This window comes from Trichogramma pretiosum, unplaced genomic scaffold, assembly GCF_000599845.2.
Source record: "Trichogramma pretiosum strain Unisexual culture from Peru unplaced genomic scaffold, Tpre_2.0 scaffold61, whole genome shotgun sequence".
NCBI lineage: Eukaryota > Metazoa > Arthropoda > Insecta > Hymenoptera > Trichogrammatidae > Trichogramma > Trichogramma pretiosum.
This window is the reverse complement of record NW_019641638.1, coordinates 306,863-327,108: the sequence shown is the minus strand read 5'-3', so window position 1 is coordinate 327,108 and position 20,246 is coordinate 306,863. Positions and strand designations below refer to the sequence as shown.

Genomic DNA, 20,246 nt, shown 5'->3' with positions numbered 1-20,246 from the left:
TCCGTGGCCGTCTTATGGCTCAACGAGCACGAATGGCCTTCTGGCCTCCTTAAAGACCGCGTGAAATTTACCCCCCTCGCATATCCTGCCTTAAAGTATGTGATCCTCTTCGAGGACTCTCCAAAAAGTTGCAGACGATATTTTTTGCATGGAACTTTGAAAAACCGGGCCTTATTTTGGCTATTTTTGGCACCGATCCGCTTCAGAGCATACTATGACACACGATCTTACGCTGCCGACCATACTAGTATACGTAGTAGTATGCACCTAGTACGCTACTTGTACGATAGTACGTCGGGCGTCGCTGCCTCAAAGTATGTGATCCTCTTCGAGGACTCTCCAAAAAGTTGCAGACGATATTTTTTGCGTGGAACTTTGAAAAACCGGGCCTTACTTTGGCTATTTTTGGCACCGATCCGCTTCAGAGCATACTATGACACAGCATCTTACTCTGCCGATCATACTAGTATACGTAGTAGTAAGCACCTAGTATGCTATTTGGGTTAAAAGTATGTATTAGGGATTGATATAACATACAGTATTATACTTAGAATATAGTTACACGTCAAAGTATATGACAAAGAAATTTTATTGAAAAATTACTTTCCAAAAATATTTTAATTAGACATTAATTATACAATATATTTATAGTTAAAACGATTTGTTTCTAAAATAGGTGTCTTTTGCGTCCAATTGCTGTTTTTGTTTTATTTCTACTTTCTCCAAATTAAAACTTCTCAAAAAGAAATATCCTGCTTTAAACTCCGGTAAATCAAATTTTATAATCGGTAAATTTATCGATTCGCTCAAGTTTTGTTTTTTTTTCATTTTATAATTTTTTTCGTCCATATAATTCGATAATAACTTGTGTTGTATTGTAAATGGGAGCCTTAACTGAAGGTTACAATAGAATTTCCTTCTTGGATCATCTTTATAATTTATTAATGGACAGTTTTTTAAATTCGTGCGTATTTCACGTAATGTTATAAATTTTCCATCTATGCTCTTATACAAACATCTTATTTTATTAAATTACTGAAAGAGTATCTAAAAAAATTTGCGCTTTACTACTTGTACAGGATAGCTCTAACAGCGAACATAGAGGTATATTTCATGGAAGTAAGCAATATCACTTGGCATGCCAAGTAATGTCTCTGTGTCGGTGTATTCTTTCCACGGAAAGTATTTATCCTGTCACGCCAATTTTATAGCGCGATATTACGTGTAATTAACTCGGCGTTGAAATGTTGATCGTTCGAGGAGTTTTCATTGTAAATATCGCATTCGGCGGCCGCCTTATGAACCCAACTGCTCGGCATTTTGTGGTTTTTTATCGATCCATAATCCAATAGGTAAGTTGTACTATCCGAACCAGCTATATTACCCGGCATGCCAAGTAGTACAAGTATGTAGAATTATTCTTTCCAGGGCGAGTACTCCTCCCGTCACGACTACTCGGAATGTCAAGTAATGTATCCAAGTCGGATTATTGTTTCCGCGGAAAGTACTCTACGTTTTGGACAGTATATCAAAAATTCATAGAATCATGATTACTTACAAGCAATCACAGCAATATTCTCTTGCTTGTCTGAGTACGCTGCATCCTTTTTCTGCCTTTTTTTATTTGATTCATTGGATCTTTTTTTTCTTTTCTTTTGATTTGATTCTTCTTCGTACTCTGAATCAGAGTTCGAATCGGTATTCGGCTCGGAATCGTTCAATTTTGTCTCCTGCCTTCTCCGTGAACTGCTTCGTTTTATCTGCTCTTTCGGCAGCGACTTTTTTTGGAGCCGTTCCCCTTCATTTTTCATACATGTTCTTGTTCTTTTTCTTTGTGGTCTATAATCTTGATCTTCTTCTTCTTCTTCTTCTTCTTCTTCTTCTTCTTCTTTTTCTTTTTCAATCTCGTTTTTTTTTCGTTTGTTCGTCGCATTGTTCGTCGAGTCCGCAATGGAATCTAGCACCCCCGTCACATGCAATTTTAATTGGAAAACATTTTTCTTCAAGTCCGTTATGTTTTTGAACCTAAAGGATGATAAAAATCATATTTTACTTTTGGCGAAACTAGGAAAAGAGGTCAAGAACTGCAACCTTATAAGAACGGACGGAAACCCGAAAAAATCGGGTGAGGGTAATTCGAAAAAGTTTGAGAATTGAGTTTTTCAAGAATAAAGGTCTTGAAAATGCCTACAACTTTTGTTTGAAACATTTTATCGTAAAACTTATACTTTACGAATTAAAAATTATAATATGCTTTTTTGCATTTTTAAAGGCTTATAAACAAAAACGCAGGAACAAAAAACAGTGGCATTTTATGAAAATTAGCTGTTTAGGGTACCCAGAATAAGAATCCGTCGTAAAATTCTGGTTGCGAATTTTTTTTTTTAACATAGGGACAGATTTTCATTGATTGGACTATAAGCTCTGTCGGTGGTTTCTGAGTCCTGCACAATAAAAGACTCATTATATGACTAAAGTTGCCCAAGTAACCCACGTAACCCAAGTTATATACCTTTCCATTTGGAGTGTATCGAGCTGAATTGGAACCTCAAGTTTTCGGTTCTCGATGATTCGTGGAGCATTTTTTGGAGAGCTTGCGGTGGCGCCTCTGCCTTTGGCCCGTCTACCATATTGTTTGAACGGTATTGGCTATATTCCACGCTTTCTACCATTTCAAAATACAGCTCCAAACGCTTCGCGTCTAAATCTATGCTATGAGCTTCAAGTAGTGCCGATTTAAATATACTCTGCAGTTTCACGACGTTTTGGATTGTTTTGATTGATTTAAAATTGCCCTCAATCACATCCTGTGTTTTCAAGAGATTTAAAATGGCAAGTATGCCACAATTATGTCCATCAAATTGGTTCCATCCAATGGACCGAGAATATAACTTGATCGCGGTGTGGGTATTTCATAAAATAAAAAATAATATTGTCTGGCATTTATTTACAATTCTTAGCCAATCCTGCGTCAATTATTTATTCAACTACCGCTCATTTCTAGTCTTGCGAATGACCAAGAAATTTATCAATTGTATGTCAAGGATATTCCACCGCTCACAATTTAATACATAGTCTTATCAACAAAATTTAAACCGCTATCGTTTCTTTATACGATGAACACAATCCTAGATTACCCAAAATATCGATCAATCCTTTTGCCGAAAATTTCCAATGTATCATCGTTGAAATACCTAATGCCACAGGTGATGTGTAAGATCTGGGCCTAGCAGCAGCCGTAATTAAATTACAAAAAGTAACAGCTTTTTTATCGTAAGATTCTGGTTTTTTGTGAGTTTTCACAATGTCGACGAATGATATCAATGTGGCCGGAACGTTTTTCAACGGCTCGTCTAAAAAATTGTTCGGACGCGGGTATTCGCCGATATCACTACAAGAGAAAGTATTACAGAAACACAAGCGGGGCCGCGTAAAAAAAAGGAGGAGGTCTCGAATTGTTCTTGGCCCAACTTTAAAACGCAATATTACATATTGTAACGTGAGACGACAAGGCCCCACCAGTGACGCAGCGCACTACAATGAGAGTCATGAGCATCAGCGGCGGTAGTATCAGTACATCAAGCTACAAGGTGACACTTCGTGCGAACGGCCCCTCCCCTCTGATATATTTTGAGCCTAATTAGTTATTGCGCCTTTAATTTAACCCCTTCCCACTTAACAATATACTGAATTTCCGTTTTAAATGAATCCTGCGCTTTATACATTTGTAACATTGTATGATTTATATTGGCTATGAAGGTCAATCGATTCACGATCATTAGGTTGAATCGTATGGAAGAATAAAACGACAATAAAGGCGGTGCCAAAGTCAAAATTTATTAATAAATAAGCGGTGAGTGGAAGTTCACAATCATACACTTCTCATCACCTGGTCGACGTTTCGCCGACCACTTTGTCGGCCTCTTCAGGACTAATGTGTTCGTAACTACAGTTAATACATATAGGCAGTTGAAGAGACGTCAATAATAATAATAAGCAACCAATGGTAAACAATGTAAAACTGAGGCGTTGAATGTGTATAAAATAAGTTCGTTAGAATCACTTGATATATTTTAAAATGTTAAAATAAAGATTGTTTAAATCTTTAAGGTCTTTTTTATTAAGTGTGTTCCGCGTGTCATTGATGAAAATCATTTCCGATATTATTCAACGTCGATAGTTTTGCTCGTGGTCCAGAATTTGTACATTGGTACCAAAAAACATCCAATACCACACGATTACTCTCATATCACTCACGAAACTCGGCTCAACAAAAAATCAACATTATTTACAACTAAGTTGACAGAGCAACGAAGTTATCAGATTAGCAGTTCCACGCCAAAAACATTGAAAAAGTACGAAAGCTCTTGAGAGACAATGACTATCCGTCAGCCTTCATCAATCGACACGTATTTAAAAGAATGTGGACCCTCAAGAATTTAAAACCAGACTCACACACAATGAGACCCAACCCGATATGCAAAGCAATTTTAAAACTACCACACATTGACCACTTCTACGACAAATGTGCCAACATGCTTAGGAAATATAACATCCGAGTCATTCCGACCAAAAGCGAATCACTCACTTCGCTCATTACACTAGGAAAAGACAAGATTGACAAAAATGAAAAAACAGGAGTGGTATACCATTTGAAATGCACGAGCTGTACCACAAGTTACGTGGGTCAAACATAAATAAAGCTAAAAATTCTTATGAATGAGCATAAGAACGCAGACTGTGAGAAATCGGTGGTCGCAGCGCATATTACAGAAAACGAAGGACACAACATGGATTAGGCAAATGTAAAAATTCTGGACCACGAGCAAAACTATCGACGTAGAATAGTATCGGAAATGATTTTCATCAATGACACGCGCAACACACTTAATAAAAAAGAAGACCTTAATGATTTAAACAATCTTTTTTTTAACATTTTAAAATATATCAAGTGTTTCTAACGAACTTATTTTATACACATTCGACGCCTCAGTTTTACATTATTTACCATTGGTTGCTTATTATTATTATTGACATCTCTGTAACTGCCTATATGTATTAGCTGTATAGTTACTATCACATCAGTCCTGAAGAGGCCGACAAAGTGATCGGCGAAACGTCGACTAGGTGACGAGAAGTGTATGATTATGCACTTCCACTCACCGCTTATTTATTACTACATTTTGACTTTGACACCGCCTTGTAGACACATACCTGAAAAGGTGTAACGATTTTATCATAAATGTGTATGGACTTGTAAAAAAATTAGAAAAGCATAATTCATTGAAAATTTAAAGTATATATATTTGTAAGCGTGGACGCCTCCGGAAACTTATTCTCTTGGATCTCTAGTCGTTTACATTCATCGACAAACAGTTTTAACCACGCATCTGCGTTAAAATTTTTCCCATCATATTTCTCTAATATGAAATTCTTCACAATCGAATGAATTTGCTTCTCGGGAACTCCTTCTCCTACTGGCCTTGACTGTAACGAATTCAGCTCCGCAACTACCTCCTCTTCGAAGTAATAATCATCACATACCACATTGTTCTCTTGATCCAAATATTTTCCTATCAATTTTCCTGTCAACGTTATAACAACATTGCGAAATTTGTTGCGAATTTTTAAACTCTTCACTACACCTTTTACTATTGCGTGCGCAAAAAGTTTGGCGTGCTTTTCACCTGTTTGCATTTCTTTTGGAAACTGATATTCCTCAGCCTGGCCCAATATTTGTATTTCATTAAATCTTTTTCAATTGATAATATAATTTTTATTTTTTTCTCCTTCGACCTTGTCGGTACTGTGGTGTTTTTCATTCTCCTAATAGTTGCGATTGCACATTGTATTTCGTATTGTCGTAGTCGTCAATATACTAAGCTCTTTAGAGGTCAACTTTCTCGTTTCCAAAAATGGAACATTTCTCATGATGCTAGGTTCATCACAGAGTAACGAATGTATTTGTTTTTTTACTCTTCCGAAGCTGTTGGCGAAAGAGATACGCCATTGTTCAATGCGTCACGTTTAGTCGGCGATTCGACCGGAACCACCGTTGAATCCTATACATAAACGTAATTAATGATGGGTTAAAAATGTTGGAATAATTTATTAAATAAATTTGATATTCACAGCTTATCTTCGTATTCGTGTCTTTTTCGTCGAGAGCTTCGGTTTCCATCATTATTTGGTTCGACGACGTGCCAGTGGTTTCACCTGTTGTTACATCATCGGTCTTGTCTCTGTGAATTTCCGTTGTCGAGCATGAATAATATTCCAGTGATTCATTTTCTTTCTTTGAATCGGCTTTAACTTCTCGACCCTTAAGCTATGATAAATTAAAAGCACGATAATAAATTTATAAAAATATATAAAATAAATTATTTATCATTTATACTTACATAATCAGCAACCACCTTCGTATCCAGAGCAATTGCTAATGTTCTCATTTTGACCGATTTATCATTTGAGTTATTTTCAACGTTGTTCTCGTTGTACTGATTATCTTTTATAGTCATATCAGAATCACTTTCTTCCAAAAGGTTTATTGTTGGTTCGGTTGATGTCGACGATTTCTTCAATTTCGTCGATTTCATCGATTTATGAGATTTCTTCTGTTTTATAAACTTTAAAGGTGGATCTACCGATGTTGAGAGCACTATCTTTGGTATACCCTGAAAAAATTTAAAAATTGGTCATTAATTTAAAAAATAAATTTTTTTTCATTTATTTGACTTGTTCATTACTTTTGTTTTATGCTCTTTCGAATGATCATCTACTTTATTCTTTTTATTTTTGTATTCCTCCTTACTATCCGATGAACTTCTTTTCCTTTTGACAGGATTTTTTTGGAAGCGTTTCCGCTGTGTAAATGTCATCTGACGGTGCAGCTAACGATTCATTTACATCTTCATCTTCATTTTTATCTTTTTCTTTAGAAATGTCCGCATAAAAAATATCTTTATGGTTTTTCAAGAGATTGTAAGGAATGGTACACTTATTATTAGTTTTTAGTGTTGAAAGTGACGTAAATCTGAAAAAAAACCAAACATTGATTAAAATTTTAATATTAATAAGAAAAATTTATATTTTAAAATTTTCATACCTATCCATGCCCATTTCTTTGTGTGCCGCAGCCGCTTCCTCCAAGTTATTTGGACACGTATTGAATTCGTGATTAATATATACTTGTTCAAGCATTGCTTCATTGTTATTTATTATATTTGTTATTTCTTCGTTCTGTTCGGGTAAATTTTTCAAAATTTTGTTGGACCTGTCCAATTGACAAGCTAAGTTGAGACTGTAGACATGATGGCACAAACCTGTGTGGTATTCCACATTTCTTAAATCATTGTGCACGGTTTCAGGATTTACATTCATAAATAAATTAGTGTGGGCAGCCAAATTTGGAAAAAGTTTCCATTTAATATAGTGGCACAGAGTAGGCGCACCGTACCTACGCAAGTTTGCCTCGGGTTTTGTTAATGGTGTATATACTGAAAAAAAAACAGAATAATTTATAAAATATATTTTTGAATCATATTAAAAAATTTTTAAATTAGAAATCACTCACTCTTTTCCTTTGATGTCAGCGGCTTGTATTCCACCTCTGGTAGATTTTTCCAACCTCCATTGAGTCCAATAACTAATTGTATTATTTTAAAATCCGCAGATTTCGTTAATATCATCAACTCTTGGTTTATTTTCTTGTCATCTAAATAAGGAAACAAATCCGTTGACTGCTTTAATCGTATACGCTAGTACGTTTCCAGAGCTCACTCTGTACGCATATATTCAGATATATTGTTTTTTGTCATCAGGCCAAAAACAATAAAACCTTTTGTAGGTAGTGCTGTTGAAATGAAAGGTTTATTGAAATAAGTATTTGAGATATTGAGTAATTTAAATAATGAAGATTTATTATAAATAAGTCAAATGTAAATGCAAATATGTACAAGTAGCAAGATGCAAAAATCAGAATGAAAGCAAAATATCAATGTCAATCAGCGAATTTACAACTTTTATCATTTGATCAATTATAACTACTTTTTTTTTTTAATTTTTATTGTTTGTTTAGTATGTACAAATTAATACATAAGGTGGTAGTGGTACAAACAATTTTCGAAAACCACATACAGAAAGACAGAGTTTGCTAGAGACTTGACTCCCGGCGGAGTTCACAGTTTCAAAATATAAATGAGGTTAATACTTCGTCGAGTTATCGAGAATGGTCAGAAGTCGCCCGAAGGCGAACAGGTTCTAAAATTTTACATACTGTTCAAGGCAGGAAAAAGCTATAAATAGCAATAAAAACCCGCTAACAATGGTTTATACAAAAAAGAAAAAAAAAGAAACACAGAGGAATGTATTCCTCGCAATAACATCTATATACTAAGATTTACCGCTGAAATGAGAGCTTGACTTGCTTGTTTGTGTGTGGAAAATAGAAAGAAAGAGAAAACCTAGCCTCCGAGGTTGGCGTGTGGGCCCAAAGCTCTTCTTCTTGCTCTCCTTCTCACTTCATCGAGATGAATGGCGTCCACAAGCCACCAATATTTTGTTGTGTCTAATCTACTGATATCCTTTGTGTCACGTAATGGGATCGATTGATCGTACTTGAGTGGAGGCAAGTTCAGGACATCGCGGGGGATTTTTTTGTTGTTCCGATGTCGAGACCAGTGCTATATGATTGGGAGATTATTTACATTTTGTATCAAATCTTGCGCGTCCAATTTAATAAAAGCTTCCGGAGGAAGTAGTCCTGAATCCTTGCAAGCTTCGATGTAATGGTCGTTGCAGTCCGTGATTGAGCTAATCTCAGCGTTGGTGTGGTCTCTCGTGTGAGCGAAATAATTTCTGGTAAGGCCTATAATAAAATTGTCTATCCTTGGGATATTGGCTGCTGAGTATAGTTCTCTGTTGCTCGTCATTCTGCGATATTGTGAGTTCGCAGATCTATTTATTTTTAGGCATATTCGCAGGCATTTCCTCTCGAAAACTCTCAATCTTTCCATGGTGCTTGCACTCTGATTAAACCACACTGGCGCACCGTAGGTGATAATCAATTATAACTACTTTTTTTTTTTTTTTTTATTTTTATTGTTTGTTTAGTATGTAAAAGAATGATACATAGGTGTTAGTGGCACAAACAATTTTCGAAAACCACAGACAAATGACATAGTTTGTTAGAGACTTGACTCCCGGCGGAGTTCACAGTTTTAAAATGTAAATGGAGTTATTACTTCGTTGAGTTATCGAGCATAGTCAGAAGCCGCCCGGGGGCGAACTGGTTCTAAAATTTTTTCATATTTTCGAGGCAGGAAAAAAGCTATAAGCAGCAACAAAAACCCGCTGACAATTTATCAATTATAACTACTATACCGGCGATGCCGGGCAAACTAACTGTCTTTCGCTTTGCAATTCAGAGTGAAAGAAGAACACGCTGAAGTAGATTTCGTAATGCACTCGAGTGACTACCCACGGAGGCGAACCTCCTCAGCGGTCACTCTGCAGCGACTACCCAACGAAAGCAAGCTTTCTCAGCGGTCACCCTATTGCAGACTTCGCATAAAATGCGAACTCGAGTAGATTTCTCTACTTGCCAGCGTGAGCCAGAGAGAGACGGGCCCTCTTATATAGGCGGAAGCGCGGTTTGCCGCTTGCGTGAGCGACGGTTGGTGCCGACGCCACCTATCGGCGGAGTACTCAAACATATATGTTGGACGCTTATAAGGTTGTCATTAATATAAACTATCATAGATTCAACGGAGACAACAAAGTCGAAACACGGCCCGATGTGAGCCTCCGTGCGAGCCACGCGTGATGTAAACAAGCCAGCAGCCGCCTCCCCTCTTGCGCCGAGCGGCTGTCGAGCTCTGTCGGCCCCCACCACCGCCGTACAGAATTTTTTAGTTTTTTCGATATTGTCGACAATTTTGCACTGACAATTGATCTTGCGTAGATCGCGACCTATTAAATAACATTGATCATGATTATTCGTAGTTTTCGTTTTTCTCCTTGAATAATGCATGGAATTGCATAAAACTCGACCACAATGTTAATGAGTGTATTAGAAATGTGCGTCAACTCGATTATTTGCGAATAACATTTCCAATATTTCAGACTGAACATAAATATAACTAGGTAGCCGGTGTTACCGACTGAGCATTTCACATCGTGCATAGAGGACCCTTAACTGTGTTGAAAACAGTGCTAAAAAAATGTGTGACAATCAGAAAAATACCGGGAATAAATCGGGCAAACGAAAAATGATCACTCCCATATCTTTTGGGATATGAAAAGATACTCCCAAACTTATATCGACGGCTCAACTTTGAATGAATGAGGCTCGCACGGCGTTGTTCGCGACGCAGTGGCAGTTGCGTGCAACTGTTTTTGCTTTGAATGTATGCAGTATTACTGGTCACATCGAGGGTACTACCATCTGATCTCGGAAGGAGGAGGCGCTCGTATAATCTGAATCGAACTTCACTCGTATGGAGTTCGTTCGATTGTACAATTTTATTTTAATCTGCCTTGCATTGGAAAATAGAATAGACCAAATTATCCTCGTTGTAAACAGATACCATCGATTTCATTCTCTATCGCGTATACGAAAACAAGGGTAAATTGTGTACTAAACAATAGATGAGTTAACGATCGTGCCAGGCTATATCGTCCATTTGAATAATTAGTGCTGCCGAGCAAGCAGCTTATACGTATATTCAGTTTGGCCACGCGGCCATTGTCCAATAGCTAAACTATAATGCATCGGATCCCGGCGCCATCCAAATAAGCTGCTCACCAAAATCAAATGCTGTATACCGAAGCACATCTATACACGCGGCCACCACGAGCAGTAGTAGCAGCAGCAGCACACCAGCCGCAAACCTATAATAATCACCGCACTCGATTTTCCAATGTATATACGCGTGCTCGTGTACACGCCGCCACACACCTTCGCATATACGATCGGAAACCCCTTACTGCAAATCGTTTAGGCCACCGATTAAACGAGGATTTAAGGCGCGATTTTAAATAACGTTTGCATTAGACGCTTATACATATATACGCGCTCCCTTATACGTATAGCGAGCGAGCGAGCGCCGCGTCTGGCGAATGAAGAGAGGGGTGATGTAGTAGGATATATACATTATATTGGAAGTTTAATCCGCGACCGTGACTTTGCTCTCGACCGTCCGCTAATGGGAGGTTAAGCTTCATTGGCAAAACTTAAGAGGCCACGAAAGGATTCGAGACGGCGCATTGCCGAGAGGGATAATGTTCTGACGATCTCTGCCTCTCTCTCTCTGCGTTTGCGGAAAATCGAGACCCTTATAAATTCTCTGTCTCTCTCTCCTGTGCGCTGTAATTTCTAGGTCGATTGTGCAGCTCATGCCCCGAGGGTTTGTCGCTGATTTTCTCGCTGAATTCTGGTAGTACGTATACAGTTATACACTGTGCGGCTTTATTTGCTTGTGACAGTGTGTGTATGTATGTGGCTTCGACAAGTAAAGTTTGGAGGTTTTTACCTTTGCTGACGTACTGCGGTTTCCGCAACTCCAAAGGATATATAAGCGGAATATGTCATATTAGTAAGCTTCAATGGGTGGACCGTTACACACACACACACTCATATGTGGGGTCATCGGAGTGAGAGAGACATGATCAGATTTTCAATTATTACCGAATGCTCGCCACTGCGGCATAGTTTCCGAGAAAATTTTTAATTGGATTGCAAACAAAAGTTTCGAGAAACATAAGCGGCTTTGCCCTCTTGTAATAATGGATAAAAGCTCGGTGCTGCCGCATCAGGATACATATTCACTTCGTTTTTTGCTTGAAAAAGTTTTCCGACCCGATAAATTATTTCTACACATTAAAACAATGCAAATAATTTTAAAAGCTCGAGTTTCAATACCTCGCCGGCCGAGAAGCTCCTTTTCGACGCAGAGCAAAGAACAAAAAATTTCGAATGCAACTCGCACGTGGTTCCATTTCATGCATACATGCACGCGCAGTAGCAGCAGCTCTATGATGATAATATATACTCGAGGTGCGCGCGCGCGAGCGCGTGTACATATCCCGCGAGAACTTCATAAAATTTTAATTGGTTATCTACGCTCGCCATATTCTTTTATTCGAGTTATAAAGTTTATATTTTTTTAAGTCCCTTTTCGGGTAGGAATTTTTACGAGACTTGATTCATTAATGTGTGCAGCAGCAGCTCTCGCGCGCCAGCGCTAACTTTTAGTATCTTCCTGTCCCTCTTTCTCTCTCTCTCTATTGCGCTGCCTTCGACGTCTTAAAATATTTATTTACCACAACGCGTACACACGGCTCGGGCTCGGACGAGCGTATAACTTTTTATCGAGTCTCCTCGTTGTTTTTTATATTCCGATACTGCAATTAATAGAAAAAAAAATCCAAATTTTTACTGCCCCGTCAATGTAACATTATTTACGCGCGTAAAATGCCTACCATAGCATCGAGCGCGTTTAGCGCCGTAAAGTTAGCGCCATCAAACGCCGATAAAATTAGCCCCGCACAAGCCCATGGGCGGCGTTTATGTGTGTGCGTACACGAATCAATTAAAAGCTCCTCTAATTAAACTCATATGCAAGTCCGGCCGGGCTCTAATCTCTATCCTTTTTCGCCCACGCTCCTATCTGGAATTAACCACGTGTGCATGTACTTGGTCAAGTCACTCCGACTCTTTCTCTCTATTAACACGTACGCAGTCGACGCTGGGAGTAATGGGGGACTGCCAGCCCTTCATTTTTAGTTTAATAAAAGGGATTTGATCTCACATGCTGCATTTACAATGTCTCTATGAAAAAGTGATATAATCAATGAAATATATTAAGATATAAGATAGTCATAGAGACATTACCATCTAGTATTGAATAGTAACTTTACATTCACGGAAAAATTTACATTTTATTTTACACGCTTCAATTGTTGGTCTAATATACATGACCATTAACTGGTTTGCTTTTGGCGATTTTTCTCGTAAAAATATATTAAGAATATTATTTTAAGCCTGCACCGACAGATGGCGAGTACCTTTGTTTGGGTAAATCCGCAAGTGTCAAAGTAAAAATATGTATATAAGTTAGAACAGTCTTCATTATCTCTGTGTATAAATTTTCCGATTGTTTTTAAGAAAATAAATGAAATCATGTCTGGAAACAATATCAAGGTGTCAATGATCATAAATTATTAAATTGTAACCAATGTACAGTGCGAAATAGCGAATCTCACAGAGATTATCTCTCGGAAAGATAGAGTGGCCTAAACAACCTCGCACTGCGAATTTATAGCTGACACCAATCTACTGTACTCCAAGCCTGCGGGATCTCCCCCTTTAATACAAGCCGAGGCTCGAGATAAAGAAAGTGGCAACTTTTAGCTGACCGTTGCACTTATTCACGCGGCAGCAGTCCGCATTTCTATTTATCCGGCAGTCCGTGTACGTATTTCCAAATTAAACGATACCCTAACGAGTCCTTTCTATTCTCTCTCTATATATAATATGAACTCTTGAGCAGCTTGACCCTGATATCTACGCATCATCGGAGAGCTTCTGCGTTATTCTTTTTTTTTTTTTTTTTTTTGTGATTTCNTTTTTTCTTTTTTTTTTTTTTTTTTGCTTTTCCCATCATAGAACATACGCCACGTAAGAAACATGGTGAAATTGAGTTTGCACCCTGAAAGACGCGTGTTTCTTTTTTCTCTCTCTCTTTCTCTCTCTCTCTCTCTCTCTCTCTCTTGCGTCGAGAATATAAAAGGGGGAGAGAAAATGTTTGTTGCGGGTAAACATGGTGCGTCAAGAACTTGAGAAAGCGATGCCACCGCGCTGTCTTTTTTTCTCTCTCTCTTTCTCTCTGTTGCCTTTCAGGTTTACCCTCTCAAACGCGCAGAGCTTGGTCGGTAAATACATATTGTTATTATCATTCGATCGGATGTACCGCACAGGCTGCGTGGGCATGTTAAGGGCAGTAAAAAAAAAGGAAGAAATTGCCGGACGCTAAGAAGTCTTTCGTTTTTTTTTCTTTTTTATTGAATTACCACATATGTGATTTCGCTACGCGGAGACGAAGAGCATAAAAGCTCGCGCGTTATTACTCTTTATTTTTGTTAAAATTTTTACTCTTTGTCGCACACGCAACGTAATAATAACGAATTAAAGCAACGTCTAATTCCATTCCGGTTCGCGCTCAATTAATTCATTTACGGAAAAGCCGTACGTGTATAACCCTGACACTCGCATAAACACATGTCCGGCTGCAACTGCGCTGCGGTATATACACACATACACACAAAAAGCTGCGCGCGTACCACGCATACACACACACCCACACGTCTGCGCTATGCGTGTATAATCACAAGCTCAGACATTTTTTTGTTTCGCAAAAGTTAATTCCCATCACGCAGTTCCATTTAATTAGGCGCGCTCGTGCAGCCATCCCGCGCGCACACACATACGCCTACGTACTCCCGTACCTACACGTATACACACAGACACACACGTACGTACGGTTAACAAAGTTCCTCAGAGCTGGTCAACGTCAAAACCAGACTAATTCGGCGCAACTTTACGCTCGCTCGCGTGGACAGTCGCTCGTACCGCCGCTTATATACATGCACACATACACACACACGTACGAGCCAAGGCAATGTGCAACGCGTGTAGAACATCAAAGGCTTGTCGGCGCGCGAGCGAGCGAGCAAGCTGCCGAGGCAAAGCCGACGGTTCGGTCCCGGCCTTCTCTTGTCACCCTCGCACGTGATACATATGCATGCGAGTATTATTAAGGTGCTTCGGTCAGGCTGTATTATGAATGCGTGTATGGATAATTTTTTTACTCCCCCCCGGCCTATACAGCCGCTGTTATACATCGACGACAATGTACGCAGTATAGAGGATCGAGTATACGACGCGTATTAAGAAGAGCAGCGAGCTTTTTTACGTCGCAAGCTCATTTTTATTGCACCCGGTGTATATATCAGACGGAGGCGATGTAGACTAATTTTTTAAGACCTCCGAGTATATCAGGTGGACACTCGTTTATATACATGTGTACGAAGCCGTTTTTTTTATGCGCTCGTGCTCCACACTCATACATACGTATTATACGACACATCGCGCGCGCTAGCGCGGCGTCGCCCACCTAGCCCGGAGAGTTATTTATTTTTACGGGTATAGCACGGCAGCGTATGAGCGCGTCGCACAGTAGTGGCACTGCAAGCTCGGCACTCTCCTACATACACTCTATGCCGTACGCGCTGGGTCCTCGCGCGCTCGGATCTCTATATATACTCTCTCTCTGCTATGTATGTGAGCTACGCAGCGTAGGCTTGCTAGCTAGCTGGTGAGCAACAGGGGTGAGCAGCAGCAGCAACGGCACATCACACGCGAGCGAGCGCCCGTTTAATGGCGTTACAGGCGTTGCTATGGCTACCCAGCCAAACTCAGGGAGAGAGAATCACCTCTGCTGCGATGCCGCTGCTGCCGCTGCTGCTCTTCCTACACACGCACGTACATACTCTAGTGTATGCGTGAGGGTGAGAGTGCGAGTCAGAGTGAGAGAGAGAGAGCAAAGCAGCGGAAAGCCCATTTATCCTGGAAAAACATTATAAGAGGGGCTAGCCAATATTCGCGCTCGCTCGCGTCTTATATACGCAGAGCGAAGCTGGCGAGAGAGAAGAGGGCAACGGTGGAAAGCTCGAAAAAAAAAAGGAAAGAAGGAAAGAACGACGAGGAGGATCTTGCGCCTCGACGTGGTGCCTTGCCACGCGGGGAAGTCAGCCAGTGAAGAGGGAGAGAGAGAGAGAGAAAGCGAAGCTTCTTTTTTTTTCGGGAGAGGGTAAAAATAACATGTGCCGCCGCGCCGAGCGGCTGCTGCTCGCTGTACTACGCTACGGCATTATATTTACGTACATAATGTGCCTGCAGGAGGAAGGATTGCGGTCGTTGTATATGTATACACGTACAGGCGTCGAGCGGCTTGGTTTTCGCCTTGGCTTGCGCGCCGTTATAATACCCCGTCGACGACAGTGGCCGCCACCGCCGTTCTCAGCTTGTATACGTTTCCTTCTTTCCGAATCGCAGCTCGTGCAAGCTCTCGTGTTTTTGCGGTTTTCCGGAGCATCTCTCTCAGCGATATACATGTCTCCGCGCGCGTGGATAAAAGTCGAGAGAAAATGTTAGCCGCACACAGGAGCTTTTTAGCGGATTCGTTACGCCGAGTTATGCCGGGTTACGCGCGCGAGCTGCACTGCACGTCGCGTACAACGTAATGCGAGAGCTTTGGGCCACGCGCGCGGAGAAATTTTTAACGAAGAAAGTGTATTACGGAGCGAGTCTTTTGTTTTATTTTCTGCCTTATTGCGGAGAAATAAAATCTCTGTCATTAGGTGCGCGCGGCGTGCAAGAAGAATCTCTCGTTTCGTGACATAGAGAAAAAGTAGAGGAGAGGAAAGTTTATTAATTTTAATGCAATTTATCATGGGGGATAGGAGATGATTTTGCGAATCATGATGATCGGAAGTATGAATTGTCTCCGTCGAGTGTGTGTATACCGATGGGGGTGAAGAAAATCCACTCGAGTTTCGACGCACCACAAGAGCAGAGAGAAAAGACAAAAGAAAGACAAGTCATGAAAATCATACGACCCGTGCGTACTTTATGCATACCGTATATATATTCGGTGCAATGCGTGCGCCACGCGGCTGAAACAAAGTGGATGCTATACATCCAGTATATAGGTATACGAATCGCTCGCAAGTGGCGTAAGTGCGCACGAGAGCGCCACAGAGAAAGAGAGAAAAAAAGCAACGTGAAAAGCTCAGCGGCGCGGCGCGTCGGTGGTGGCGGTGGTGCCAGATGACGGCGCGTGACTCCTCTCGTGTGTGTGTGTGTGTGCTTTCCCGACGTCGACTTTTCCGTACGTATCCATCCTAAAGCTCGTCGTCTTCTCTTTCTTTCCTTTATTTTGGCCTCTCTTTTTCCGGCACGCATTTCTTGAAAAATTCAAATCTCGTTATAGCATCCGCATAAATGCATGCGAGCATACGTGAACATGTTGTGTAGTTTTTCTGCCTTTATTTTTCGGCTCTCGTATTGCATTATTCCGCTGAACGAGTATCGTGTACTTCTCTAACCTCGCTCAACTCGTAGTCGAGAATCTATATCGTTATACGTACGCCCGACAAAACTATTACTCGTCTACGATTTTTCATCCCCCCGCCATTCAATTCGAATGTGGATACACGAACGATTTAAGCTCCTGACGCCGTTGTGGTCAAGTCAGGTGCAGCGCTCGTATAAACACACACACACAGGTATATGATACATAAGTGACAAGGCACAAAACGTCTACGACATTATATGTAGCGCACACATGTACCCCACACGTGTACACGTAGGAAAAGTCGCGAAATCCTACCGCGTCAAAACAGAAGCGGCGGCGGTGGAGGCGGCCGGGCAATTAAAGCCCAAAGGGGATTTAAAAGGACTCCGGCCTCGTCTCTCTGCGGACGTTGGCTCGTGATACACGTATAATGTGTAATGCGCATATATATACGTGCCTCGAGTACACGGGCGATTGGCAAAACGCGAGCTCTAACCGATATATACATATCTAGCTGGCGCGTGTGCAGACACGCACCGCTGGGAATTACTATATAAGGATTACACGGAAATTCTATTATCGTCTTATGCTTCGACCGCTCTCTCGCACATGAATGTATTTTTTCTTTTTTTTTTTTAGCTGATAATACGATTTCTACTGCTACTGCTGCTTTACTTATATATGGCAGCCTCGATACGCTCGATGAATTTGCGGCGATATGCTTAAGCTTCTCGATCCGTAATACACGTGTGTGTATCGAGCTTAATACGTACATATAGAGATGTACGTAACACACACACGCACACAAATGATTTGTCCTATTCGCGCGCGATATATCTGTAATATACTTTCATTTAATATAAACCAGTCGGCTCTGATGAATCGACGACTTTAACGGCGCGAATTAGCAGCCGATGATCGAATTACATTAGATATATGAGAATTGATATCGCGCACACATCGACTCGAGTCGTATAAATACTTTCGGTATATTTATTGTATGAATTATTTCAGGATCTTAATAGCCATGGGATTGATTTGAAATAAACCTTCCGTTATTTATTTGTAATGGAGGTTGTTAAAAATTATCGATTATAGATTTTAAGTACGCCGCACAGCGAAAGAATGCGTTGAAAATTTAATTACCCGTCGCAAGTTAGTATCGAAGTTTAAAAACTGTACGTGTGGTCGGGCATTATCCGATATACTCTTTTCAATTATCCCTTAAAGTACCGTTTGAGCAACGAAATAATAAATAAATAAATAAATAAAATAATCCACCGTTGATCTACGTGCTAAAGCCGTTATAGTTATATTAATCTGCAATTTTTTCGTTTAAAATCGTTACAGCACCCGCGCGGGTGCGCTGGATTATTTAATAAAGATAACACACATCTCAAACGCGTGGAATTTTCACTCCAGAAAAATGTACTCAGTTGCCCCCCGCTTATAATGTAACTCGCGCAGCAATTGCGGAATACACAATTATATTATTCGCCGCGTACTGTACAGCGTGTATAGTGTCTCTATCGCGGCCGAGCGAGCAGTCACGTATTTCGCGAAGAGGCCGAATACACACATGTGCGCGCACAGAGCGATATACACATTTGAAGTATCAGAAGTAAAATATACGAGTGAAGGCAAGAGATTGTTCCACGACGCACACGTACGGCGATGTGTACCATATATATACTAGCCGCTAGCCTTTGCTTTTCATCACGTAGTGCGGCACACAAGAGAGCCCGAAAAGAAGAAGAAGAAGAAGAGAGAGAGAGAGAAAAGAACGTCGTCGTTGTCGACGTTGGGCGAGAGAGTGTACAAAACGAAGGGTCGTCCAGGGTGTCTTTTTCGAAGAAAAGAAGCTCGCACGCGCCCACGCTCTCTCTGTTCTTTCTTCTGACTTTTCTTCCACTGCTACTACTTCCTCTACTTTTTCGGGCATTCCCTTGAGAGATGACGCGCGCGCGGCGACCAAGACACGACGTTGGTATACGAAACGTGCGTGGGTGTCTGTGTGTGTGTGTGTGTGTGCGTGTGCGTCGGAGGAAAAAAAATGGAAGCTCGAGTATAAAAAAGGAAAATGTTTCCTATGTAAGACGCCCGTATAACCGAGTCTTGAGTATAACGGCTACGCACGCGTGCGGTGTATGCTCCGAGGTCTGACACATAAGGGTTTAATGTATTCGTCTTGAGCTTTAAATCGAATTTATCTTCTATCCGAAAATGTAAAGCTGTATGATCACCGCTGCTGCTGCTGTCGACTAATGATCCTCCTTGATTATGAAGTGCCAGGTCTTGGTGATTCTTCTCAATGATTAACTTTTTTGATGGTTGATTAACAACTTCATTGAAGTTCAGACCAGATTGGAAAATGAACTATAAATCGTAATACAAATATTGTACAACTAGATTCTAAATCTAAGCTCGATGCATCGCGGGTCATTCACCGAAATATCAGTCGAGCCCTTTATGTGAAAGTTGTAACCTAGAATCTTACCCCCGACGCACTCGTCGGTTACGTATGTCTCTTTGGCTTGTGGATCCGGTCCGCACGTCCGGGGTCTACCTGAAAGTTTCATGCAATACGGGAAGGGATATTGTCACTCACACATTCACGCATAAATGATAACACGCGATATTCTATTTCTAATTAACAAACAATAACGATTTATTGGTACTTAATCTACAAAAGGTCTCTGAGAGAGTGAGACGGGACCATCAATGGCTTCGAACAGCGTAGCTCTCTAGAGCGTAATCGAGCACAAATATAAAGGACAAAGCAGACAACGGCCGCGCCGCTCAGCTCACCGTTGACGACGTCGGGTCCTTGGTAAACCAGGAGTTGGCCGCTGCTGGTCGCCTGGCTGGTGGTCCTCTGGCTGGCTCGGGTCCCTGTAACAAACGTCGTGATGTGGCTTCGTGAATCCGTCTCTGGTCACCTCTGCAGCGGTGATCGGGTCGCAGCTTTCTCTCGAAGCTTCTATCCAAGTGATTGGAGCATTAGAAAGTGCTATTTCACTATTTTAGTAAAAAGTACCATATAAAATTATATAAAATTAATCCTTTGCAGATGGTAATCCTTATATAGAATCAACAGGAGTGTATGTATCA

The 20,246-nt window shown here is 40.6% G+C and overlaps 1 protein-coding gene across 1 annotated transcript in view; it reads left to right on the top strand.

Moving 5' to 3' along the window:
• Positions 1 to 20,246, top strand: part of LOC106654125 (mitochondrial genome maintenance exonuclease 1-like) — a 60,432-nt gene that overhangs the window by 19,658 nt on the left and 20,528 nt on the right. The window lies entirely within an intron of this gene.